The sequence below is a fragment of the Dermacentor albipictus genome, chromosome 1, assembly GCF_038994185.2.
Source record: "Dermacentor albipictus isolate Rhodes 1998 colony chromosome 1, USDA_Dalb.pri_finalv2, whole genome shotgun sequence".
Lineage (NCBI taxonomy): Eukaryota > Metazoa > Arthropoda > Arachnida > Ixodida > Ixodidae > Dermacentor > Dermacentor albipictus.
Window position 1 is genome coordinate 280658411 of NC_091821.1, and position 26749 is coordinate 280685159.

General features: G+C 45.4%; 1 protein-coding gene across 6 annotated transcripts in view; it reads right to left on the reverse strand.

Moving 5' to 3' along the window:
• Window positions 1-22411: 22411 nt before the first annotated feature.
• Window positions 22412-26749, reverse strand: part of LOC139054403 (prolactin-releasing peptide receptor) — a 167965-nt gene continuing 163627 nt past the window's right edge. For all 6 annotated transcript variants that reach the window (XM_070531341.1, XM_070531339.1, XM_070531337.1 and 3 more), the window contains one exon: window positions 22412-24487. The gene's annotated coding sequence lies outside the window, so the exon portion shown is untranslated. The remainder of the gene's footprint in view (window positions 24488-26749) is intronic.

Genomic DNA, 26749 nt, shown 5'->3' on the forward strand with positions numbered 1-26749 from the left:
AAAAAGATGCAGAAACACCGCTGGTGTTGTCTAACTATTCGTAAACAGGGTCCCAAATTTCAATTGGCCCACCCCAAACACTAAGTAGGCTCACCCCCAAATTTCAAGTTGGCACACCCTATAATTTAAATTGGCCCACCCCCCAAATTTAAATTCGGCCACGCCCGATTTTCTTTTCGCCCAGCCTTAAACTGAAATCCCAGTCCCAAATTTCAATTGGGCCACCTCTAATTTTCAAGTTGGTTCATGCACGCACGAATTTCCATAAATCGACGTCCAAATTTCGCGTCGGTGCACCCCAAAATTTAGGCTGGTCCACCCCCATATCGCCCCCAAATGTGGGCCGATATTGGTCGACCCCGAGATTGCCCCACATTTAGGTAGGACCAACCCCATATCACCCCCGAATACAAATTCGACTGCCTCCACAACACCACCAAATTTATGTTGGCCCACTCCAATACCACCTGCCTATCGAGGTTGGCCCACCCCCATATCCGCCCCAAACTAGCGCTGGCCCACCCCTCGATCACCTCAAATTTAGGATGGTCCACCGCAAATCACACACCAATTAAGGTTAGTCCACCCATATATCCGACCCCCCCCCCAATTCAGTTTGGCGCAGCCGCACATCACCCCCATGGTTAGGTTAGCCCGTCCCAATGCCACCCAAAATTTAGGTTGGCCCACCCCCATATCATCCCCAAATCCAGGTTGGCCCACCCCCATATCAGCCCCAAACTTAGGCTTACCCACCCATAAATCACCTCAAATTTAGGTTGGGCCACCCCCATATCAGGCTCAAATTCAGCTTGACTCATTACTATTTCACCCCAAATTTAGGTTGGGCCACTCCCATATCACTACCAAATTCAGCTTGGCCCATCCCTGTATCACGCCCTAATTTATGCTGATGGCACTTCCAATTTCAAGTTGACCACCCCAACCCTTTTTATGAAGACCTATGTATTCATATGGGAAATGCGTCAAGTTTTTTGGCGTTACAGACACGATTTTGCACGATTTTACTACCAAATTGCTGGGGTACTCGCCAACGAATGCTGCGCACTAAAAGCAACTGCACCGAACGAGCCACGCCATGCGTTGATCCTAAATACTGACGGCTAGCCAAGCTAGCTTCTCTGTAGAGCGACCGGGGCAGCCACAGCACGGGACATTTATTCAAATGGATTTTTTACGGGCACACCTACAGATTCATACCACTTGGCTGTAGGCAACACATTAACAGTAGCTATTAATCCACACGCTGCACGTCTTCTCCTAGTTGGTGCCTTTCTTATTTCGATGAATCTTTAGAAATAGTAAACGTTCGGGCAGCGACTCAGCTTAGCAGACCCTTTGTTCCGCACGAATGTTGCATAGGAATGGCACTGGCCACCGAGTGGCATTGTGGCCCAGGTGGACCTGATTCGCTCGGAGTATGTGCCTTTAAGGACAGCCGAAAGTCGTGAAAACGGACCTTTCAGAAGAACGCAATAAGAATAGCCATTTTGTTCTTCCAGGTTCCACGCTACAAAGCACTAAAGTATTTTTTTTTTTGCATAACACAAAGCTATGCGCAAGCTTCTAGTTATGATGTCCAATGAATAAAATATTCATAAATGCGATGACCTAACTAATGAACACAACACTGCTATGTTTTAGGAAGGAAAAATAGAAAACATAATATTTCAAGAGAACCACTGGAAAACCAGAACCGAAAGCAAACCACGAGTTTTGTATTTCTGCCATCTGGTGGGAGACTGTAAAACTAAGTCTTATATGGCTTCTAAAAAAAAAAAAGAAACTGCGCGGCTGCAAAACCAGAACCGAAAGCAAATATTGGATTTTGTGTTTCTGCCATCTAGTGACAAACTATAAAACTAGGCCCTATGCGGCTTAAAAAAAAGTGCGAAGCGGGAATCGAACCGCGGCAACCGCGACGGGACACGGAAGGTGCGCGCGATTCTACCACTCGGCCACGGCTTCCGAAGCTTCGCCCAGTGGTACGCTTATGTTTTTATAGATACTACGTGAATTTTCACTACAGTGTTACGAAAAACGCTTTTGGGAACAGTGTTGCGCCATGTGTGGAGAGTCGAGATAGGCATCAATCGAAAGCTGAGTCTCCGGACTACATACACTGCACTGCGTATTACGATAGACGTCGTAGGTTAATCACAGGCACCGTCCGTGCCTCGAAAATCGAGTACAAAGTTTCGTCGTTTCCATAGGCTTCCATTGCTAAACCTTTAACCGTTGTGGGAACAAAATTCTTACGTGCCATAGCGTGATCACTGCATTTGGATCGTGAGGATTGTCTTTCAGAACACGTCTGTCGCCTGCGTTTTTCGATAATCGACCTACAGCTTTTGTTATTCACGAAAAACCCGCTCGTTCCATTGAAAACGCGCTAGCTTCGTGCCGGAGCCGCTTGGGGCGCTAGTTGGTACGTGTCCAGGAAAGCTGGATATGCGCCACGTTGTTGAAAACGAGCAAATTGAAGGTGTCATCGGCATTACCTTTGACAATGTGGGAAACCTTGTCTATGTCATGTGTGCGTCAACTTTGCGGTACAGAGCCCAGACGTCCTGAATCTATTTTTTGAATGTCTGCACACGGCCGGATAACGCCTTCTGCGCAGCAAACTGGTGACCGTAGGAGTTGCCGAACAAGCCTCGGAGCTTTTGCTTAAGCGAATCCTAACTGGCGAGCTCATCTTCGTGCGTCCGAAGCCAAACTCGCGGTGTGCCACGGAGGTAAAAGACTACGTTGGCGAGTATGATAGTAGGTTACCACCGGTTATTGCGGCTGACGTGACAGCCTGATCCAATCCTCGACGTCTTCACCATCTTTGGCCGAGAATACGCCAGGATCACGGGGAGCGGGAAGAGCGGCGTAGGTCATCGAAGTGGCAGCAGGTGTCGGGTGCGGCTGAGTCGAGTTGTCGTCGCCGGGAGCCATGAAGGAAGGCTCGACGTACCGTCCACTGCGAAGCTCCGTGACGAGGTACAGGGAACGTCCACCTCCACCAGATATGTTACGTAGGAAGACGCAAACGAAAAGCTATGTACAAATATATTTACAAGGAAATACGCTGCACTTAGCCAAGAGGCAACAGCCTGCGCTAGCCTCAAATCGTTGTCGTCGTCTTCACACTGCTCGCCTCTTCGTCAGCGCAAATGCTGTTCCGTAGCAATATGTTGCCCACGGTTGACACGCCCCTCTCGGAAGGCTTGCGCTATCTCTTTCGCGGATTATCCTGCCGTGACGTAGAAGCAATTGACGAAAGCAGAGAACGATGTGAAATCTGGGGAATTTCATACACAGTATTTTTTGCGAGGAATACATGAAGCATTTCTTTTTGATGAACATCGTATTGTGTCGCAAGGAAAAGGGATGTCCGCTTGCCTTGCCATACTCGGTTTCTTTCGGGTTGCCTTGCAGAAGTCTGCAGAAATGCTTGCACCTGATCCTTTAAGTTTGCCCTTATTAGAAAATATAGCATCTTTTGTTTTAAAGCTTGTAAATTTTACGATTATTGGTCGACATTTAGCAGCTACATATGCTCCTAATCTATGGGCTCGAGTTTTACTGTCAGATGATAAATGCATACCTAAGCTACTGCATACGAGAACTTTAACTTTTCCGTCCGATTGAGCCCTGGATTCACTTGACGAGCCAGCAAGGCCGTAAAAAATTAGGTTTTCCCTACGTGCGCGGTATTCGAAATCATCTGGCCTGCTCCGAAGTTCGGCACCTACTTCGCGAACTGCGTCCAGAACTACTTGTTGCAGGCCATTAGTTTGGCACTCATCTAAATTGTTTACGCGGCCCTCTACGGTGGCAAATCTAGCGTTAAAGTCAGACACAGTTTGTTCTAGGGCGATTTGACTTTTTTTGACGTCGTCAAGCATTATCCTTACTTCATTATGACGCGACTCAACATGTGTAACAATAGTTTTAGCAGCAACTGCTAACTCCGATGGTAAATTCAGGTCATCAGTTCCTATGTTTTCTTCTATGTCCCCACATAATATTAATAGTTTGATCACATTGAAACAATCAGACTTAATGGTGTAAAAAAGACTGGGGCATGGCGTCTGACATTAAGGGGCATTAGTCTGCATAACTCCCTGACTAAGTTTGCCCCATGGCACGCACATTTGTGTCTTCTTGAAATGGAAACCGCAGGGTTCAGTCACCGGAACAACCGTTTATTTATTTATTACACAGTCCCATATTCGCTGGAGGATTATAGGAGGGGGGGGGGTCGACACACATTAAAACTTTTTTTCAAGGTAACGTTATACACAGTGACACCCAAAACAAACAAGATTTCAAAGGGAGAAAAAACACAGGGCGCTCACGAAACAGTAGTATACAGTAGTTACAATTAGCATCAAGAAAGCGTAGATATTGAAACTAAAGCCGTGTGAAGCTGTTACACTAAGAAAAGAAGGCACCGGAACAGCGCTTGAATATGAGAGGAACATTCATTGTATGTCTCACTCTGTTAATGTTCCTTCAACGCTCTGTTATTGTTCCACTCATTGTCGCATCGCTCCGTTATGTGAGGGGAAAGTGAGACGCCAGGCACCACAAAAGATGACGTCCCATTGCGTCACAAACCTTACACTTGACTGAGGCGCAGATGCCAGGTGACACCATTGCAGGTCATCGTGCCCGATAAGAAAATCATTTATGATGGAAACCATCACCTTCATTGGGCTTTGAAGTGTCATGAAGAGCTCAAGTCTTAAGGAACGAAGGGCATGCATGCCATTTCATGATATCTCCTTTTTTAGGACGTCAGCGCGCACTCACATTTTCAGTGTAACAGCATGATACATACTGCCTCCGAGAGAGCTGCGACAACGAAGATAGGAAGTTGTCGGTAGTTCCCTACATGAGCAATTTTTTCTGTATCCGACACTTCAACATGTTTCATGACTTCTGCCTTAAAGATGATTTAAAATTGCGCAATGAAACACTTTGCACACTGAATATCTCTCCATAGTGGCATAAAAAACGCTAAAGAGCTTTAAAAGATATGTCTGCTGTACACACGAAGAAGCCTTTTGATATTTTTTAAGCACTGTAAACATTTTTGCGATAACAAAAGAAGCAAGTGGTTCTGAAATATTCGGAACAATTCCAAACAGTAATTCTGCGTCAAAAGTTTGTGTTTTCTTTTGTGGGCTAGTTGTTGTCGCGATGACAGTACAAGTATCCGTCCCTGATTGAAAGCATGTGTGCCACTATAAGGTGAATGTTTTACTTTATTTTTTATTTTTATTTTTTTTTGCTGACACCGACTGCGCACGGCTATAACCTTCCTTCAAGCTATCGACTGGAGTTAGCAGTGCGCACGTGCACATATATTTGCGCTAAGCGCCATAATAGCTCTTGGCGCAAATATCCCACTCTTCCATGCAGCAATGCAGAGCAGACAGTACACAATTTTCGTCTTCCCGCATATCGCGCTTACGTTCATGGCAAAAATACGCAGGCATTTTTATATAAAGTTAATTGCGGACTGCCAGAGACAGCTTTATAGCTGATCACAGTCACAGAATGCTCAAAATAGCTGTTTTTGAGCTGCGCCAAAAGCCCACTTGGGAATTTTTACAGAAAGTTAACTGTGGAATGTCAGCGCGAGTCCTAGAGAAGACCAAATTCACAGAATCTTCAAAATAGCCCTTTCGGCGCTCCATCGTAGTACCCCCACTGAAATTAGAAGGTCAATGAAATTTTCGTGCCACCTTACCACGATTCACACCGAGCCTAATTAAGAAACAGGAATTCAACAAGCCATGTACTATGACGACACATTAGAAATCGTCGTTTAACGAGTACTACATCTACACACCAAACTTGAACTGCAGGTCAGCTGCTTGTTTCTTCTTGTTCACAAATTTCCGTTCCTCTTCTTAGCGTCTAAACCTCTGGTCAGATCAGGCACACAGCAGCGCAAGCGCGACAAAACTTGCCTGCCAGACAACGTACATGGTGGCCCGCAAAACGAAGGGGTGCTCCGCTTGGTTTGATGTTGCTTTTTGTTACATAAAAAAAAACAATCACAAATGGTTGGCGTTGTTCGTATAGCTCGTCTTCTACTTAACCGGAAAGTTGGTGAAAGAAACAGAGGGATAATAAGTGGTATGTGGACTCTTAAAAACTGCCAGAAAGTGAAGAGCCCTAAATTTAATGGCCAACGCCAAGGCGACGAACGCTGGCGGAGCCTGGGTCGGCAGTGCGCATAAGAAGCGACATAATCGCACTATTTGAACTCACCGGCCGTAAAACTGGTTGGTGCATCGCATATGGGAAATCAGAACGACTGGACGAGACGGTAAACGAAATGATAGCGCTACCAGTTCAGGCAAAAGCAGCAAAGCAAGTACACTTGGACATAACAGCAAGATATATTTTCCCTACGCTATGGGCACACAGCGGGCCATGTGCTTACTTGCTAATTTTTTGTTAAGGACCATCATCGAGAGCTGAGAAATAATGAAGTCATAATTCATATACACATCAATGTTATCTTCACGATGACAAGAGCATAGAACACCAGGGGAGATGTCCACTACTGCGCTGCAGATGTCAGCGGAAACCTGAAACTGCTGTCCGCTGCATGATGAACACACTCGGAATTGCATCCTTGTGGGTATGGAAACCAGAAATCTCGGCTAGAAGCCACAGGTAAACCTGTGAAACTCGTCATTGCAAAGTAAATCCACGGTTCCTAAGAGGCCGCCTATCGCCAACATAGCGGCTATGCCATGTGTCGACGAACAGCGACATTGTCGGAGAGGTGAGGCATGGGAAGCTGAAGCTCAACTACTGCCCACCCAATCGCCTTCACCATTTTCTGAAGCAAAGCAAGCAGCGACGATTCAATAGCGAGAACCCGACATGGAAATGACGGTGGTGCGGTCGCTTCCAGAAACATGCCAGGCTTCAGGATGCCGCAAAACACCAAACGTTTAATGCTCGTAAAAAATTACAAATACTTCGGAGCTCTCGAAATTATTTGGATTTTTTCAGGGGCCAGTTGAAATGAGCTCGTAAATCAACGACCTTCTTTGTGAGCTGATAAGTTCAAGCAATGGCGAGCCCTCATATGGCAGAGGCATAGTCAACGAAGTCAACATGAAATCTAAGATCAATACAGCTGAGTTCGTAAGAGCTGTAGCTCAAAATACATTTTTGGTTTGTTTCAAGTATTGAGAAAATTTTCCCAGTGCAATGATTTTACGAGGATCATTCAGCTGTTCGCAGTAACGTAGTCTTGAGGGATAAGAAATATTCCTTCGTAGCTTGAATTCTCAGTTAAAACGCATGTAGAAACTTTTGCTCGAGTAGCTCGCACTGCTGATGAGAAGGAAGTCAAAGAGCGGCGCAAGGTAGCACGCGGTGGATGGTTTTGTCTGCCCCTTCTTAAATGGAATCAACTCATGAGAAGGACGCGCAGCTCCAAGCTTCGCTATGGCATATAGTGCGTCACCTGTTCCGAAACATGGCCATGCCAGACATCGAAGTTCGAAGGCTCCCGTATTCTACAACGCATACAGAACTAGCGCTTTTTAATACGTCAGTCTACCCACCTTCGGTAGCTGCCGTAAATCAAAAGATCACTAATGGCATTCGTGTTTACTACAGAGAGCTAAACAGTAGATAGGGCGAGAAAATACAGTAACATGCACACCAAATTAGAAGCGAATGTGTGCTACTATTATCATACGCTTCAGAATCCAAATAATTAATAGCAGTCGTTATCCTAAGCAGCATCTTCGATTTAAGAGACTACCACTTCACAATACGACAACGCCGGTTTGCTTCAGCGAGTGCTACTGGGGGTCCTGAAAAATGTAATCGGTGAACTTGGCCGGGTATAGGAACACTGGTGTTGCATCAAGATAAAGACGACCACGACAGAAACAATTGTTCATGAGTTTATCTGAATTGAATTGAATTTTATTTCTCGTTCATTCAAATGAGGGTAGACTGAGACTAAAGGCATAAAGCCTGACAAAGGTCTCAGCCCCCACGATCGACAGGTTTGACAGCAGATCACACACATGTGCACAATTTTGCGCGATACAACAGCGGTGGTTACTGTGAAAATTCATGGTAGCAATGTTCATGGTCATTCGATTCTACAAATGTATAGTACAATGTGCAGCAACGGCTACGTACAAGCAAGCATTTGAGGTTCTAATGGTATGCTAAAATTGTACAATTATACATGAAATAAACGTAAGCGAATTTATGCAGCAATATAGAGCAACAACATGCGCAAAAAAACAAAAAAACATCCTAATATTATGCCAAAAGCAAAAAAAAACTGGGAACAGCACGTGGACTCAAACACATTTGTGTTAATACAAAACCGAACAATAGATATGAAATGAAATCTTATGTGAATCCTGAAAAGAAAAAGTATGTAATTCATGGCAGAAACATGTAAGGTAATGAAAAGTAAGGTAAGGTAATCGAAAAGGTAATAGAAAAACGTTTAAGTAATTACCTTACAAAATTTAACATTATATGACCCTTCCAATACGCCTTTAGCTCGGGTTACTGACCGAAGAATAAGAAGAATAAGAATGGGCTGGGGTGTGTTTGGCAGGCATTCTCAGATCATGAACAGCAGGTTGCCATTATCCCTTAAGAGAAAAGTGTATAATAGCTGTGTCTTACCAGTACTCACCTACGGGGCAGAAACCTGGAGGCTTACGAAGAGGGTTCTACTCAAATTGAGGACGACGCAACGAGCTATGGAAAGAAGAATGATAGGTGTAAGGTTAAGGGATAAGAAAAGAGCAGATTGGGTGAGGGAACAAACGCGAGTTAATGACATCTTAGTTGAAATCAAGAAAAAGAAATGGGCATGGGCAGGACATGTAATGAGGAGGGAAGATAACCGATGGTCATTAAGGGTTACAGACTGGATTCCAAGGGAAGGGAAGCGTAGCAGGGGGCGGCAGAAAGTTAGGTGGGCGGATGAGATTAAGAAGTTTGCAGGGACGGCATGGCCACAATTAGTACATGACCGGGGTTGTTGGAGAAATATGGGAGAGGCCTTTGCCCTGCAGTGGGCATAACCAGGCTGCTGCTGCTGCTGCTGCTGCTGCTGATGATGATGATGATGATGATTATGATGACTGACCGAACTGGCTCTCGTTGCTCTAACCGATCAACTAAAACTCGCTATCAATGAAGGGAATTATGCAGCTTCAGTATTTGTAGATTTAAGCGAAGCGTTTGATAAAATAAATCACCGCACCTTATTTCGTAAGCTTGAATCATTGGGAATTACCGGCCCAGCACTCTTGTTACTACAAGATTACTTAACAGACAGAATGCAGCTAGTAACCATTGCAGCCGTTCATTCTAAAACCATGTTCACTAATATTGGCGTGCCCCAGGGTTCCATATTGGGCCCGCTTTTATTTTTAATATACGTCAATGATCTGCCTAACTGCCTGTCCTCTTCGAAATGATACTAATGTTTCTAGAGATGATACCAATATTATTAATTCCAATAAATATATTATAACCTTAGTATCTAACCTTAATGGCAATTTACACAGCCTGCTGGAGTGGTGCCATACTAACCAGCTACAGATGCACCCGTCAAAAACAAAATTTGTTGTATTCACTTCCCACCAACGAACACTTCACTCCATTCCTCCTATCTTTTTGGGCGGAAGTCCTATCCCTGCAAGTTTTTCATGCAATTATCTTGGCATAGAAGTAGACAAACATTTTAAATTTACTGAACACTTAACCAAACTAAAACAGAACATTACCGACGGGATTACGGTGCTTCTAAAAGCACGAAACATATTTGACCATAAAAAATATTACTATCATTATGCTTTTCATTTATTCATTCCCACATTAACTACTGCGTTACTTGCTGGGGAAACACTTACGTAACCCATTTAAACTCATTGCAAATCCTACAGAATCAGGCTATTAGGATAATTACGTTTAGCCCACATAACAACAACGCCTCATATCTTTTACGAATTAATCACATTCTTGCAGTGACACAACTCGTTAAATATAATCTAGGTACCTTTCTATTCCGTTAAATCAATACACACGATGCGATAGCCTGTTACCACAATCTTCTCTATTAAATACTAATATTTCCAGGTTTGCAATAAATAGGAACTTCATTTTACCTAAAATACATACTGATTATGGCAAACAGAGCGTCCATTTTTCATCTATCGCATTCTGGAGCACACTACCATTATACATAAAAACACTTAAAATTCACGAATTCAAGAAACAACTAAAATATTACATTCTGTCGAATACTGATGCCTAGTCCATACTCACAACCATTCTTTCAGGGTGCCTTCATTTCATTTTCATTGCCATACCATTAGGTTTCTGTTTCTGCCTCACATATATATTCGAGTTAACCAATTATACTGTGTGTTCATCACGTCATCTACGCAGTTACTTTATCAGTTGTCAACGAGATTGTGTTAGAGTGTTTTTTTTCATAACATTCATGCATATGTAATTCTTCAATCATGGTATTCATACTAAAAACTGCATTTTTTCTATGTTAACAATTTGTTAAAACTGCTTTACGTTTGTTTTATTACGTTTACTTTGTAAAGGAAGTCCCATTACAGTCTTTGATTTCAGGACCTCCTTTTGATTATTAACAACTTGTAATCATTCTAATGAAAAACCAATTCTGATTCTGGTTCTGATTTTTCATCTTATTACACGCATTTTGTCAATTTTAAAGTATATGGCTTCCCTCTCTAACCAATCTCTTATTCTTTCTTTAAATGTCTGCAAAGAAGTGTTTAAGGATAAAGATGCACTGTAACTGTTCATTGTTTTTGTGGACTGATAGAGAAATGTTTTTTTCCCGTAATTGGTCCTCGCTTTTGGTGCGCGTCGTGAGCTGTGTCGCAAGGGGTATCCGGAGAGGTTACATTCACTACATTGAGCCCATGGATTTCTCTGTCGGATTTCTAGAAGAATTTACATATAATATATTCTGCCCGCACGCAGCATATCATATTTTTGGAATAGTGGACCGGTTCTTAGATCTGAAAAACGGCCATAGTAATTTGCATATTAGCACATAACTCTTTTTTTTTGTAAGGTAATCAACTTCGTGTAATTTGCTCTAGTGGTTGTACCCCAAACCAATATCGCGTGGCGAAGTTCAGAATAAATAGGTGCATTATACCCTTGTTTTTTCAGCTATAGGGAGATCAGGTGTGGAATTTTATAGATCAAACCGATGTTTTTTTTTTTTGACAGTTCACCGCAAAGGGAATTTACATGTGTATTCCATGACAATTCTTCACTGAAATGTATTCCCAGAAACTTTTGTTGTTTGACCTGTTTAATAAGGTAGTTAAATTTTACTTGTATTCTACCCTCAATTCTTTTATTAGGCGCCCTAAATATAATGTATATTGTTTAGTTGCGTTCAACTGGAGTTTTTTGGTCGCCAACCAGTCAGATAAAAAAGTTGTGTATTCATATACACACTGCTGTAATTCTGTTGTGTTATCAGCTGTAAAGAACACATTTCTATCATCTGCACACATTGCCAACGTTTGTGAACCTGGTAAATCTGTAATATCGTTAACATAAATTAGGAATAGGAACGGTCCTAACTTTGAACCTTGTGGGACACCTTGATGTAGGGTAAGCATGTCAGATGCGGTAGTTCCCAGCTGCACGAACTGTTTTCTATCACATATATAACTTTTTGTCAAGTCATTTGCAACGCCTCGTACTCCATATCTTTCCAATTTTTCAGTTAAGATGGATGGATAGAAACAACTTTATTCTGAATCCGGCAAATTTGACGACCCGGGCTCAGGTCTCCCATGAGGGGACTTCGAGGCCTTGCCTCGTCGCCGCCTCTCGGGCTTGCTGGACAGCCCACTCTTGTGTCTTGAGGTTGGAGCTGCGCAGAGCGGCGGCCCACTTCGACGCAAGAGCCTCCGGAGCTACTGCCAATGTAGCTGATGTAACCCGACACTCCCACAACATGTGTGACAGCGTCGCTCTAGTCTCCTGACATAATTTGCAAAGAGCAGTCGGGTATTGCGCGGGGAAAATGTGCTGCAATCGCACCGGACTGGGGAAGGTTTGTGTTTGCAATTGTCGCCAGATGACTGCCTGGCGACGTTTCAGCATGGGGTGAGGTGGGGGCAACAACCGCCTGCCTAGCTGGTAGTGCTTGGTGATGTCATTGTACCTGACCAGGCGTTCTCGCGTGTTTTGAGCCAGCAGTTCTGAACTCGAAGAGGCGGTCTCCGATTCTGCGCGGCGGGTCAGTTCTCGCGCAGAGCGGTGTGCTACCTCGTTCAAGTTAATGAGGCCCTCATCGGTGGGGGTGGCGACGTGCGCTGGAAACCATATGATGGCGGTGTTATCGTAGTGCTGTCGACCAACTTTCCTTAGAATCTGGAGAGCTTCGGAGGAAATGCGCCCCCGCGCGTAATTGCGAACTGCGGATTGTGAGTCGCTAAAAACTACCTCGCAGAGGGGGTCGGTAAGCGCAAGCGCAATTGCTACCTCTTCTGCTGTTTCGGGGTATTCTGTTGCGACACTACACGCGTGCGTAAGCCGGGAGCTAACGTCTACGACTACCGCCGTGAACCGATGTTCTCGTGTGTATTCTGCGGCGTCTACAAAGCGCGTAGTCCTCTTTCCACCCAAGGAGCGCAGCAGTGCCTTGGCACGGGGCCCCGATTAAATTCGGGGTGCATGTTTCGAGGTATAGGGGCGACAATCAGCGTGTCGCTGAGGTCAGGTGGAATGACCTGTTTCTGACCGTGTTGGACGTGGTAGTTGAAGCCGAGTTTCTGCAGGATGTAGCGGCCCGTGGCTGTCAGAGACATTCGTTCGAGTTGAGAGGTTCTTTGCGCATCCACAATTTCCTCAAGCGTGTTGTATACCCCCAGCTGCAGCAGACGAGCAGTGCTTGTGGACTCCGGTAGGCCAAGGGCGACCTTGTAAGTCTTGCGTATAAGGGTGTTGATTTTCTCCCTTTCAGTGACATTCCAGTTGTGGAAGGCAGCCACATAAGTGATGTGACTGATTGCGAAAGAGTGTATGAGGCGCATGACACTGTCCTCCTTCATGCGCGTGTGCTTGTTTGTAATGCGTTTGATCAGGCGGGTAGCCGCTGTAACCTTGCCTTCGATTTTGCGAATAGCTTCTATGTTTGACCCGTTGGCTGTTATATGCATGCCTAGGATGCGTATCTTCGGGACTCGGGGAATGCAGGAGCCGTCTTGCGTATAGAGGATTATGTCGTCACATTGGCGCGATTCGGCTGTAGGCTTGGGCCGGTGGCGCGAGCGGTAGACGAGCAGCTCCGATTTCAGTGGAGAAAGTCGGAGACCTGTGTCTTGGAGGTAGGTTTCGACCGCAGAGACCGCTGCTTGTAAGGTGCATTCTATCTGACCATCACTGCCCTTGTTGACCCACAGGGTGATGTCATCTGCGTACAAGGCGTGATGGAGGCCATCGATCTGGTCGAGGTAGGCCGGGAGACCCAGCATCACGAGGTTGAAAAGGAGCGGGGATATGACCGATCCTTGAGGAGTGCCGGTGCTTCCTAGTGTATGTTCGTCGGATGTCATGCTGCCGACCGCGAGGGTGACTGTGCGGCGCGACAGGAAGTCTCTGATGTAGTTGTAGCTTCGCTCACCCAAGTTGAGCTTGTTTATGCGGCTCAGGATTGCTGCATGTGCTACATTGTCAAATGCCTTTTCCAAATCTAGACCGAGGATGGCCCGGTTGCCACTAGGTGGGTCATTGATAATCTGGTGGTAGAGCTGGAGCATGACGTCTTGAGTGGAGAGGTGTGACCGGAAGCCCACCATAGTGGTTGGGTAGGCTCCAGTGTCCTCGAGGTGGTGGTTCATGCGGGAGAGGAACGCGTGCTCCATCACCTTGCCAACGCAGGATGTGAGGGAAATGGGCCGCAAGTGATCGAGGCTGGACAGCTTGCCTGGCTTCGGTATCAGGACTGCTTTAGAGCGTTTCCACGCCTCTGGGATGCAACCTGCTCGCCAGCATTTGTTGATGTATGCCGTAAGAGCGGTTATCGAGGCATCATCGAGGTTTCTTAGAGTCTTGTTCGTAACCTTGTCGGGACCAGGTGCTGATTTGCCATTAAGGTCGTGGAGAGCTGCGCGGATCTCTGACTCGTGAAATTCTTCATCGAGTGTCACATGTGTCTCTCCAGTGTAATCTCCGTGTTGAACATCGGGCCGTTGAGGGAAGTACTTGGCTAGCAGGCGTGTCACGAGCTGGTGATCACTCGTGGTAGCCTGTTCCTTGTGCAAAAGGCGTTGCAGGTTTGCTTGCTGAGCAGACTTGCTCTGCGTTTCCCCCAAGAGGTGACGAAGAAGGCGCCACGTACTGCCATTGTGGAGCTGCCCATCGACCGCGTTGCAGATGTCATATCACTGTTGGCGGCTTAAGGTCCGGCAATGTTCTTCCAGCTGGCGATTAATATGTGCGATCTTCTTACGAAGCTTTCGGTTGTGCCTTTGCTTTTTCCATCTTGCGTTTAGTGACGTCTTGGCTTCCCAGAGGTGGGCTAGTCGGCTGTCGATCTTGTCAACCTGGACTTCGCGTGCGAGCGTCTGCGTCGCCTTGTTCATGTCGTCGTTGAGCGTTTCCATCCATGCCTCGATGTCATCGATGTTCTCCTCACCTCTCTGTTCAGCTCGCTGCTTTCGGAATTTGTCCCAGTCCGTCCATTTGAATAGCTTAGGAAAAGGGGGTAAATTCGTGTTTCTATGATCATGTGGTCACTACCGTGATCTTCAAAGGTATTGCACCACATTGCTTGAGAGATGTTACGGACCGCCGTCAGGTCTGGTGTCGTGTCCCGTGCCGTAGAGGTGCCCGTGCGGGTCGGCGCCGTGGGATCGGTAATAAGAGTTAATTCGGCATCATGTAGGTCCTGCCACAGGCGTCGACCTTTGGCGGTAGTGTAGCCATAGCCCCAGGCCTCGTTCGGGGCGTTAAAATCTCCCCCGACCAGAAACGGGTTTGCGCCCGCCAAGGCAAGCGCCCCTCGGAACAGAGAGAGGAAACGAGCCCGTGAATGAGCCGGATTACTATATACGTTGAGGAGAAATACACTGTGGTTGCGTGTTCTATTGGGAAGGAGCTCTACAAGCATGTTTTCCGCATGTGTGCCGCTTACGCTGTATTCTTGCGCTACTGTCCCTTTCCGAATTAAAATTGCAAGTCCGCGATCAACGGGAATCGGCGAGGCATGCGCAGTGTAACCTGGAAGCTTTGGTACGGTACCTACTGTCTCTTGTATCATTATGATGTCGGGTTTGGGTTGCGCGTGTCGGACGTATTGTTGCAGCAGTGGTTGCTTCTTAGTGAAGCCCCGACAGTTCCACTGCCACACCACGAGCTCGTTAGTGGGGCTGGCCATCGTGGTGCTGTACTTGTGCGTTACCTGAAATAGGGCTAGGGTGAATGACTGTAGGGCCCATGGTGGGCATTATTTCCATGCCTGGACGAAGGCCTATGTGAGTCTCGATTTTGTCTATATGGACTTCAACCCTGTCTGTTCGAGCAGTGAGGTTATTGACCGCAACGCCGATGTTGCGGATCCCGGTTTGAATTTCTGAAAGCAGCTTCCTCATTTCTTCTTGTTCTTTCCGCCAGTCATTTATCGTGACATGTGCTTTGCGCCAATCACTTACTGCTGATTCGAGGTTCTCGAGCTGTTGAGACTCGGAACTGGCCGCCGCGCGTTTCTTTGTGGGCGGCGCCGCACTGTCGTTACCGTTCGTGACGGGAGTCGGGACTAAAGGAGGTTTAGGCATAGATGTCTGCGCCATCGACTGTTTAATCTCTCGAATTTCTTGGGTTAATTGTAGCACGACCATACGTAATTGTGCGTTTTCGCGCTGCATTTCTTCTAATGCCACATCCTTGGGGTCCCTCTTATTATTGGGTTCTGAGGCAGTAGCTCCCTGAGCCTTGCGTCTCAGCGAGCCCTTAACCGCATCTGCCCAGCTCACCTTGTCAGGTAGGTCCGAATCTTGCTGGCCGGCTTGCCTCGGACGCCGAGAGCTCGAACAGCTACGGCTCGCCCTGGGAGTTTTGCTGCGCGCCCGGCTCCGAGACCTGCTCTGCCGGCGGGATGGAGACCCCGCAACCGAGTGAGACCGGGCCCGGCCTCGAGAGCGGGAGCGGGAGGCAGGTGGGAAATGTTGGTCGTAGGTCTGTTGCTGTAGCTCGAGGGCGGCCTCCGCAGCTGCCCTCTGTCGGTCTCCGCGTCGTTTCTTAACGAGATAGGGGGTCTTGAATCGAGCCTTGCAGGCCTTGTCCGCAGTGGGATGCGCTCCCCCACAAAGGTGACACCTTGGCGTGCATGTGTGATTGGGGTCTGGGTTCGAGGCTCCGCAGCCTCTACACACACGGTCTTGGGGGTTCGGACAGACGTCCATGCGATGGCCGACGCGTCCGCACTGGTGACACACGTCAATCTGCTTTCTGTACAAGGTACACCTGAGCATAGCACCCCCGTAGTACACCCACGTTGTTACTCGGCCACCATCGAAGGCGATGATGACCGACGTGGTCTTGCTGAGTCTTTTGGCCGCTAAGGCATTCGGGTTCCTCTTATTGACGATATTGAGGTGAATGGCTTTCGCGTCTTCTTCGAGAGGAATGTCTCGGACGACTCCCTTGACTGTATAGTCGGGCGCAGTTTCATATGCCCGTATCTCGAACTGGTGTCCGTCGACCTCAAAGCTGTCGAGTCGGCGGTACCGTTCTGCATTAGGAGAGTGAGGGGTACTCACAACGATGATATTTTGCTGAATATTTGGGCAGACAATGTCTTCCGTGGCGTCTTGTGGAGATACGTTTGCTGCCCTATATAGGGCCGAAGCGAGGCGGACGACCCCGACTTTTGCAACGTTCAAGTATAGTGGTCAATCGAATCATACACCTTTCTCAGGTCCAAAAACAGGCCCAGCGTTAACTTCTTCTGTTCGATGTTAGCAATTATTCGACCTTTAATATCCAGTAAAGCTTGCTCAGTGGACTTATTTTTTTGAAAACCGTATTGGCGTTGCGCAATAACGTATGTTTCGTAAAAAAAATGCAAAATCTTGCATAGATAACACCTTCAAAAAGTTTTCAAAATACCGTGAGAACTGAAATTGGCCTGTAGTTTGACAATTGGTCTGCACTTCCCCCTTTATAAATTGGTGTGACACGCGCTATCTTAAGCTCGTCTGGAAAAACGCTTGTGCTAAGAGACAAGTTTGTAACATGCATGAGCACTGGCCCTATTTCGTGTGACACATATTTAACCGGAATAGGACTGACACCGTCTGCGCCAGCTGAAACATCATGCTTTTATCTTTTGATAAGATCACTTACTTCACCCACACATGCCGGTTTAAAAAAAATGAATTTGATACACGTGGTGTGGAAAACCTGTGGTCGTTTCCGATTGCAACGTGTGCAGGGTTCATACCAACGTTAATAAAATGCGCATTCATGCAGCTAACCATTTCCTCGCGTTCTATTTCCCATCCGTGTAAGCGTGTCATTTGCGCATAAGTGTTTGGATTTTTTCCTGTTATATGATTAACGGCGTCCCACATTTTTCTCGGATTGCTTCGTATATTCGAGAAAAGGCGCTCATAGTGATCACACTATGCTTTTTTTAAATACCCTTGTGCTTCATTCCTAAATTTCTTGTACGTCACGATTAGGTCAGGCTGCCGCGTGCGGATGAAGGTGTGATACATAGCGTCTTTCTTTTTGATGCGTTCGTGCAAGTCTTTATCGACCCAAGGTTTGCGCGCCTTTTTATGTTTCTTTCCAGAAGCCTCTGGCTGAAGCGGAAAAGTCAAATCGTAACACGCGAGCACATTTCGTTGAAACAGAGCAAACGCTCTGTTTACATCTGTTTCATGACAGATTTTTTGCCAGTCTACGCACTGGAGAAGACATCGGAATTGCTCTAGAGTATTTGGTCTGATAATTCTGCGGAATCGCTGTTTGCAGTCACTCTTTTGTTTGTCAGGGTCTTTAGGTATGACAAAACACAGGTAAATGGTCACTTACATCTGCTATTAGTACTCCCGACTTGACATCACATTCGTTTAAGTTCGAAACGCTTATGTCTAACAATGTAGCGCTATTGATTGTTCCCCTTGTTGGCGCAGTAATGTAATTACTGCAACCATAACAAGACAAACCATAACCACAACCATACTGCAACCTTGAAGACAATGTTTCAGCTTGCACTAAACAAATCGCTAGCCTTCAAAAAACTGTATCGTCCTTGGAATTAAGGCTAGACGATCTAGAGAATAGATCCAGAAGGTCGAACCTTATTGTGTATGGTATGCAGGAAGATACAGAAGAAAATACCGAATCTCTGGAACACGCAGTGAATGAAAAGGTCATTATGCATACTTCGAAGTTAGAAGCAGTGGCAATAGAACGCATCCACAGACTAGGCTAACCAATGTCAAACAAAACAAGACCAATAATCGTTAAGCTCCTAGACTTCCGAGACAAAACAAACATTTTGCGTAACTGTCAAAAACTCAAGGATACTGATTACGCCATCACCGAAGACTTTTCACCGCGAGTTCGAGATATTAGGAAGAAGCTATGCCAATATGGAAAAGCAAGGAAGGAATCTGGCGACAATGTGGCCGTGGTCTACGAGAAACTAAAGATTAATAGTTGCCTTTATTCTTGGGACGAGGAAAATAATGAGGTGACCTCCATTACGTCCATTTCAAGCGATACAAAAAACCAGGACGTCGGTACGCGAACCTTGCGTCCCCGCCGTCCCTAACATCCAAAATAACGTTCGGTAATGTTAACGCTCGAAGTGTTAGTAGTAAGCTCGGACCCCTCGAATCAATGTTAATAGCTTTCGAACCGGAATTTATAGGCATAACAAAGACTTGGCTAACCAAAGACTTCGAAATTACTCCCCCAAACTACGTCGTTATTCGCAAAGATCGGCCAACACGAGGCGGTGGCGTTGCTATTTTGATAAAAAGGGAAATTCCGTACGTTAAGTTGCCTGCCGTTGAGGGGGTTGAAGCTGTATTTTGCAAACTTTGCTTTGCCAATACCCCCTTCATTGTTGGATGCAGTTACCTTAGTCCTTCTACTGATTTGAATGTATTGCAGTCATTGCACGTGTATATGCAGCAGCATGTGAAGGGGACCAAGCTCCTATCACTAGGCGACTTTGATCTCCCTGATATCAACTTGCACACACTGCATCACCGTTCACCTTGCGCAAATATTCTTTTCGACATTATGCTCTCTTTTAAACTAACCCAGATAATAACTGAACCCACGCGTGTACAAGGATCCAGTTCTAACATTTTAGACCTAGTATTCTTAAGCAATTATTTCCCCACCCATAACGCTAAATTCGAAGTCTCAACCGACTTGTCAGATCAGAAACTAGTATTGTGTGAGGCGCCGCATCAAGATTCGCTACCCTCTTTACAACCAACAAAAACGTAACAAGACTACAGCAGAGCTGATGACACAAGCATCATTGATACACGGTCATTTCAACTATCGTCATTCAATCAACTCGCACATGATGGAAACACAAACATAGACATTTTATGGCACGAATTTAAGTCCGTTGTGTCATATTGCATCAGTATCTACGTCCCCTTGAAAACTAGGAAAACTCATAAACATAACCCCTGGATAACTCGGACCATTATTGATGCAAAAAGGAAAGTTCGCCGAATCAGGAGAAACGAAAAATCCCATCCCTCACAACGAACTGCTCAACAATTAACTTACGCCGTGGACAATTTGAAAACAAAAATTAAGAAGGCCAAATCACACTATTTTACAAACACACTTCCTAACTCTATAAAGAATGCTCCCGAAAGATTCTGTCGTTATTTAAACCCTAAAAAACGATATGAAAGACCGACATCTCCTGCGGATAACAAAAACGCTGCGAATTCTTTGAATAATTATTTCTGCTCTATTTTTACATCTGATAACGGAGAACTACCAGGAATAACCTCCGGCACTGGTGTGAAGATGGAACCATTAATTATAACAGAAGCAGGAGTAATAAATCTTTTACTAAATCTCCACACAAAAAAAGGACCAGGACCAGATAACATCCCTAACATATTCCTTCATCGATATGCCGAGTGGATGGCAAAATTCTTAATCCTCCTTTTTAACAAATCATTATCCACCTGCACCCTTCCTATGGAATGGAAAACTGCCAAAATAGCACCAATACACAAATCAGGAAATAATTCTGATCCCTCAAACTACAGACCCATATCATTAACCAGTACAGTATGCAAGTTATTAGAACATATTTTAAAACACGTAAATGCTTGTCTAGAAGTAAATGATATCCTAACCCCTTGTCAGCACGGCTTTCGTAAAGGCCTTTCCACTATTACGCAATTAATTGAATTAACACATGACATATCCAAGAGCACTGATAACCAGAAACAAATAGACCTCATATTTTTAGACTTTTCGAAGGCATTTGACCGCGTGTCACACACTAAACTTCTTGCAAAACTAGAACTAACTTTTGGAAGCGGCCCTATCCTTGATTGGATTAAAAACTATCTCAGTAATCACACACAATTTGTTGAAATTAACAACGAGAGTTCCGCGACAACTAACGTTACATCAGGAGTACCCCAAGGAAGTGTCTTAGCCCCAGTATTAATTTTATTCTTTATTAATGACTTACCAGCATATGCTTCACAGAATATCAAACTTTTTGCAGATGACTGCGTTCTTTTCCAGGAAATTAACTGCCTTGATGACCATAGAACTTTAAATAACGCCATAACAGCAGTTTCCCAGTGGTGCAAGGACTGGCAGATGGATATAAATCTAAAAAAGTCCGTTCTATTATCTATAACCAGAAAAAACATACATCAGCCTTCCAGTACACCCTTAACAACATTCCTCTTGCATCTGTTCATGAGCATAAGTACCTTGGTGTGACACTAACGTCTGACTTCAGGTGGGATTCTCACGTTAACAATATCACACCAACCGCAATAAGACAGCTATTCTTCATTGACAGACGCCTTAAACTAGCACCATCTGAAACAAAGTTACTCGCATATAAAACACTTATAAGACCGGTTCTAGAGCACGCCAACACCGTTTGGTTCCCTTTTACCAACAAGCTGATTAAAAATCTTGAAGGGGTACAGCGAAAAGCGCTGAGATAACTATATAATAAACACACCATCACAGACTCACCAACAGCATTACTGAAACGGGCAGAACTTCTAACCATGCATAACAGAGCCAAGCTTGCTAGCCTAAAAATCATGTATCAGTTAATACACAATCAACTTAAACTGCCTATTATGAAATACATATCAACGTCCTCGAATAGATTAACGCGTCATAAACACACACACACATTAAGCGAATTTTCATTCCACACTGATATCTTCAAATACTAATTTTTTCCAAGGGCGACACGCGAATGGAATAATCTTAACACAAGTATCACTGACAGCTCATCCTTCGATGCGTTTGGTACCCTGATTGCGGATCAACTATACGCATTGCAGCAATAATTCTTCCCATTATTTACGTAGTTCCTTGTTGTCTTGTTATTTTACTGGTGTTTGTGCTTGCCTATAATACCGGCAATGATGCAATACATTTCTTTTCTTGTTGGCATTATTGTAACCTTGATTGTTGCGTGACTGTTATTGCCTCAATACTGACCCTGTAACTTGTTTCTGTAACTGCAATTATTGTTGTCATAACCTCTCCGTTCTATTTATTCTCTTGTATATTCACATAATCAAATTGTTATATGCCTAAGTTTTTTATTGTATAAGATTTAGTAAGTAACATCTTATACCATGTTCCTATGTATCACATACAACCCTTCCTGTTACAATCCCTGATGGGATTCACAGTATTGTCACGTGGTAGTGACGGTGAAGAAAGGAGCAATACGGTGGAATACAAACTAGCTTTTATAGGGCGAACCTGTGCCCATAAAAACAGGGCTAGACTTATAGCACAACGATAGCGGCGAACACGTTCGGCGATCGTCGAAAAATCTGATCAGCGGGTCAAGCGCGTCGGCTTTTATAGAGCAGTCGTCGAATGTTCCAGACTAATCGTTCGGACCCGCGTGCCTTCCACATAGTTCTACACCATTCGCGTCAGCTGATGAAATCAGATAACATAAGGTTCGGCGACAACAGACAGCGGATAGAAGCATCGATAACTTTCCAGAAACTTCAGATACATGCAGGCGCGTGCGATTGCATTTGTTAGGCGGCGAAACGTGGTTGCCCGATAAAGATAAGTACACGTGTCAGTATCAATAAATGAAATGAAATGAAGTTGGCTGCCCGCCGATCACTGTGGCACCGGCTACTCGGAGCTGCCGCACAGCAAGAATTTATTTGCGTATAATAAAGGATTTTTCGTGGCAGTATAAGGTTATCGCGACCTCTCGGCACGTATACGACATCGTCTTTCCAACTCTACTTTGTCGACGATCCGTTGCACGCCGCCGCGATTTTCTACCAGCCACCGCAAGCTAAGTCAGGAGAGGCAGACCAATCGCAGACACTGGCGCCACCTTCATCATCCGGCTTTCTACTTTCACTGCGTTCGTTTGACCCCATCGAAACTCTCTCCACTTGAGCGTGCTCCTCGCCTCTTCTCAACCAATTAGATAAGAAAAACTGCTGAATGTAGGCAATGCTATTAGCTTTGAAAGCAAAAGAAAGTCACATCCTATATACGAGGAGCGCGTTTGATTGGGCTTTTCAAGCAACGCAGCGGGTTACCGCCCGATCTTTGCGCCAGTGGTTACGTAAATTTGACGTCAGGAAATTTGAATGAAACATATTGAAATATCTTTATGTTATACGGCCCCAGGTCACGTAAAGCTTCAGAGAGCCCATTAGAACACGAAACTGGCGCATATTCTTGCTTCACCTGACATCCTGACGATTTCATTTAAAGCGTCTACCGTTGCTCTGAAGCGACGAAGCAAACGAAAGGGAGGAAGGTTGAGAAGGCACGTTGAAGCCTTTTGCCAGCACCGATCACTAAGATTGTGATCACTTAGGATGGCTGCTACGCCTTTCACAGCCTGTTTCTTTTACAGGCAAACATCTTCAAAAGAACGCTGGGCTTACCCTTGAAACCAAGGCATGATGTTCCTATCCACAGAAAACCTTTCACCCTGAAAGGATACCCCATGCAGGAAATCTCTCGTAACAACCTTGCATTAAAGGTCCAACCCGTAGCTATTAGTACACAGCTGCAAAGAAAGCATGGGCGGCTGCAAGGAGCTTTGTTCTTTCATTATTTTTGCTTCTGTCAGCAGCATGCTTTCTTGTTGCCAAACTCAAACAGCCCTGCTCAGCATGTGCAGGTAATTGATGCACCTTCGTTTCTAGCTCATAAGTCTTTTTCTCCAAATCCTTGATCATACCCTCAAGATGCTACACTGTTTCTTTGAGTTTTCTGTTTTCGTGAAAAAGAAATTTGCAGTTCTTAGTCGCACTGACTTTCAGCGTGCTGCTCATGGCAAATGGACGCTTCACTTTCGAACGGCAGAGGAACCGCAATCGTGCGCAACTTGCACAAGAAGGCCTTTCGGCTGCAGCCGCTCATTTTCCTGTGCCTATTCACCACACATGTGCATGCCACTTTATGGCGGTCTTCTGCGTTGATACACAAGGCCATATATTAAGCGCCGTTTCTTGTGCTAGTGCGAACCGGTTCCACGTACGATTTGCCTAAAAGTGACAACACTCGTTGAATTTGCAGAGCGGTGCCATTCGAGAAAGTGAGAAGCACAATATATCTTTCGATGCCGAAATTTCTGCGCTACATTCTTCTGCAGACAATGTTATGTTTTACGGGCGCAGAGCAAGTAATAAAGACTTTTTGCCTTTGGCAGCAAAATCAAGCCGTCCCTGCGAGGCAATGAAAATGCGGAGCGACTCCATTGGGCAGCCTGTTTTAAACACTGATGACTTCAGCATGCGCAATTGTGGTCGCACGCTGATTGAGAAGCGTATGAAAACAAGAGACGAATTCATTACAGGTCGAAAACCAGTCCAGTGGCAAGTTCAAGCGTCCAAAGTCGCCCTCTTCGCATAAAAGCCATCCCCGTTTCTGTTTCTTTTCCTTTTGCTGAAAATATCCGCCGACAGATGTCCAGGTCCAAGCTTGGCACGGTCACTGCACCACTAGTGTTTCTGTACTGTCACGCTTTCGGTGCACAGCACAAAGGAACCTTGCCGACGTGGCCGGTCAAGCACTGGTCGTGCCGGACAGCACAAGGAGCGAAGGCACGCCCGGTCCAGGTTTCTGTTTGGTACGTGCTCTCCCATAAAGGGTGGCCTTGCCATCCAACCAGGAAAGCCTTTCTCTGCAAAGAGCAGATATTGCAACAATACGAATAGCTCTAAATAACAGATAGATATAGCAATAACACGAAGAGATTGAGTGGATAGTAGTTGAATGTTAAATAGAACACCGGAGCGTTTGACTCCACTGCACGCATTGCCAGCGTCAGCTACAGCGGCAGCTTCTGGCGCAGCGACTGACGTGAACTGTACTTGGTTTGCGCCGTACTCAGTTTTATGAATTACTTTTTAACTTAGACCATTCAGGATTTGTGAGCTCGACAAACGGAAGTGGTATAGTTATCGCCTCAGTTATAAAAGCTCGAATGGTCTTGTTCATACGTCTTACATGCCCTCCTTGCCTCCCGATTTTTACATTAGGAATGGTGGCGGCTATGGCACAACAGGCGTCGTCAAAGTCGATACAACCTTTTTGATTTATACGGTCCGCTGCGTTGGACACTGTAAAACTATCGCGTGACCACGTTGCACTTCGCGCAGCTAAACTGTGCACTTTCTTCTACAGCCTGATACTCCAGTGTTGACAAAGGCGGGCTATTTATGAACAAAGTGAAAATTTGGCGCTGCAAGGTGGACAACACAGAAGCGCTGCGCTATTGCGACTCAAATAGATTAGTGCTTGCCTAAACAGTGCAGCGTCGGGTAACGCATTTATCCTTTCAAGGCAAGAAGATCTGTTTGTGATATAGGGGTCCGAAAAAGTTTTTGAAGGAAAAAAGTGACCTACACTGACGCCAGGGAAAGCATGGAGAAAATGAAGTATATTTCTATTGGTTTGATGAATTTATTCCAAGCAAACAAATTAAAATAACTCACTGGAATAAAAGGTTGCACGGAGCTGGCCGGAGCCAAACCCAAAACATTCCAACCTGACACAGCGCCGGAAGGATAAACAGCGAAATGAACCACAGGCATGAAAAGAACGCCGCGCTATTTTCTTTCTTGTGACCCTCTTGGCTGTTACACTCTTAGGCAAAGTTACACCCTGTGGCGTGTATCTCTGCCACAGAACAATAATCGTCATCTGCCTTGCTTGCGTTTCCTTTCTTGAAAGCGCTGCGTCCGCTACTTTCCTGTCGGGAATGCTATGTCATGCTGATAACGCGCATGCCGTTTGTTACTGGAGGCTCGCCGCGTTTAAGAAAGGAAATGCGGACAAGGCAGATGACGACTATCGTGTGGCAAAAGGCTGTAATTTTGCTTAAAGGGACACTAAAGTGAAAAATGATTTATTCTGCATAAGTAAATTACCTTTCTACAGCACCAAAAACGCCACTCTTACAACGATAACACGTTTGGTAAGCCAGAAAAAGCGCAAGAACGAAATACTATCTTCTAGTGCCTACTAATTATACATAGCAGTACAGATTGACTCCATTGTGTTCTAAAGGAACAAAATGTTAAACATGGCAAGTTTCGGGAATCCTTACTCGCCCAACGCGGCAGAAATGCGAAAACATACTTTGGAATACCTGACGTCACGCTAGCGCACTGGCGCTGGGGTTTCGGCGCCAAATTCAAATAGTAATATTTGGGCCTTCATTTTCTCATCTAATAATCAAGCTATTTTTCTTAATGACTGCCTGCAGGGTTCTGAAACAATGCTTCATTAGTCTAAACTGATTTATTGCTTCGCTTTAGTTTAATGCTGATAGCGCGAGTGGCTCGATTCCCGGCAATCCGAACGGCCACGGCTCCGGGCGCCTGTGCGGAGCGCAGCCCGCGAGCACCGGCGTTTCCATAGCACTGGCTTCATGTGGCAAGCGACCACGGGGCACTATCGCGGGTTAAGCAAGCACGCGAAGAATGGTCTCCCCGTCATTGCATTGTTTGTTTCATGAGCGAAATAATTTACAGAGACACATTTATGCGCAGGCACAAGCTTTCAGTGCTCACAAAAACACACACCCAGAACAAAATCTTGAAAATGCCTTTTCATACCATTCAGGCGTATGACTTGGAAGTGGTGCGCCGTTTACGGCAGATTACTAACTCGAAGGATTAAACTGTTAAGGTGCGTGAAAGTAGACCGCGCGGCCACCAGTTTCTTTATTACAAACCCCCATTTACCTCAGTCTCTCGCACTTAGTTTAGATAAGCATGCCCGAGACAAGGCAGAGCAAGAAATTTTGATATCGTGCACTTTGGTCGCGTAACAGATAACGTGTTTCGAGATTTGTAATGAAACCTACCTTCAACAGATAATTCACCTTGTGCGTGGCTGTTTCCCCTTTATAAACACCTGGGAGGGTTGCTATTACGTA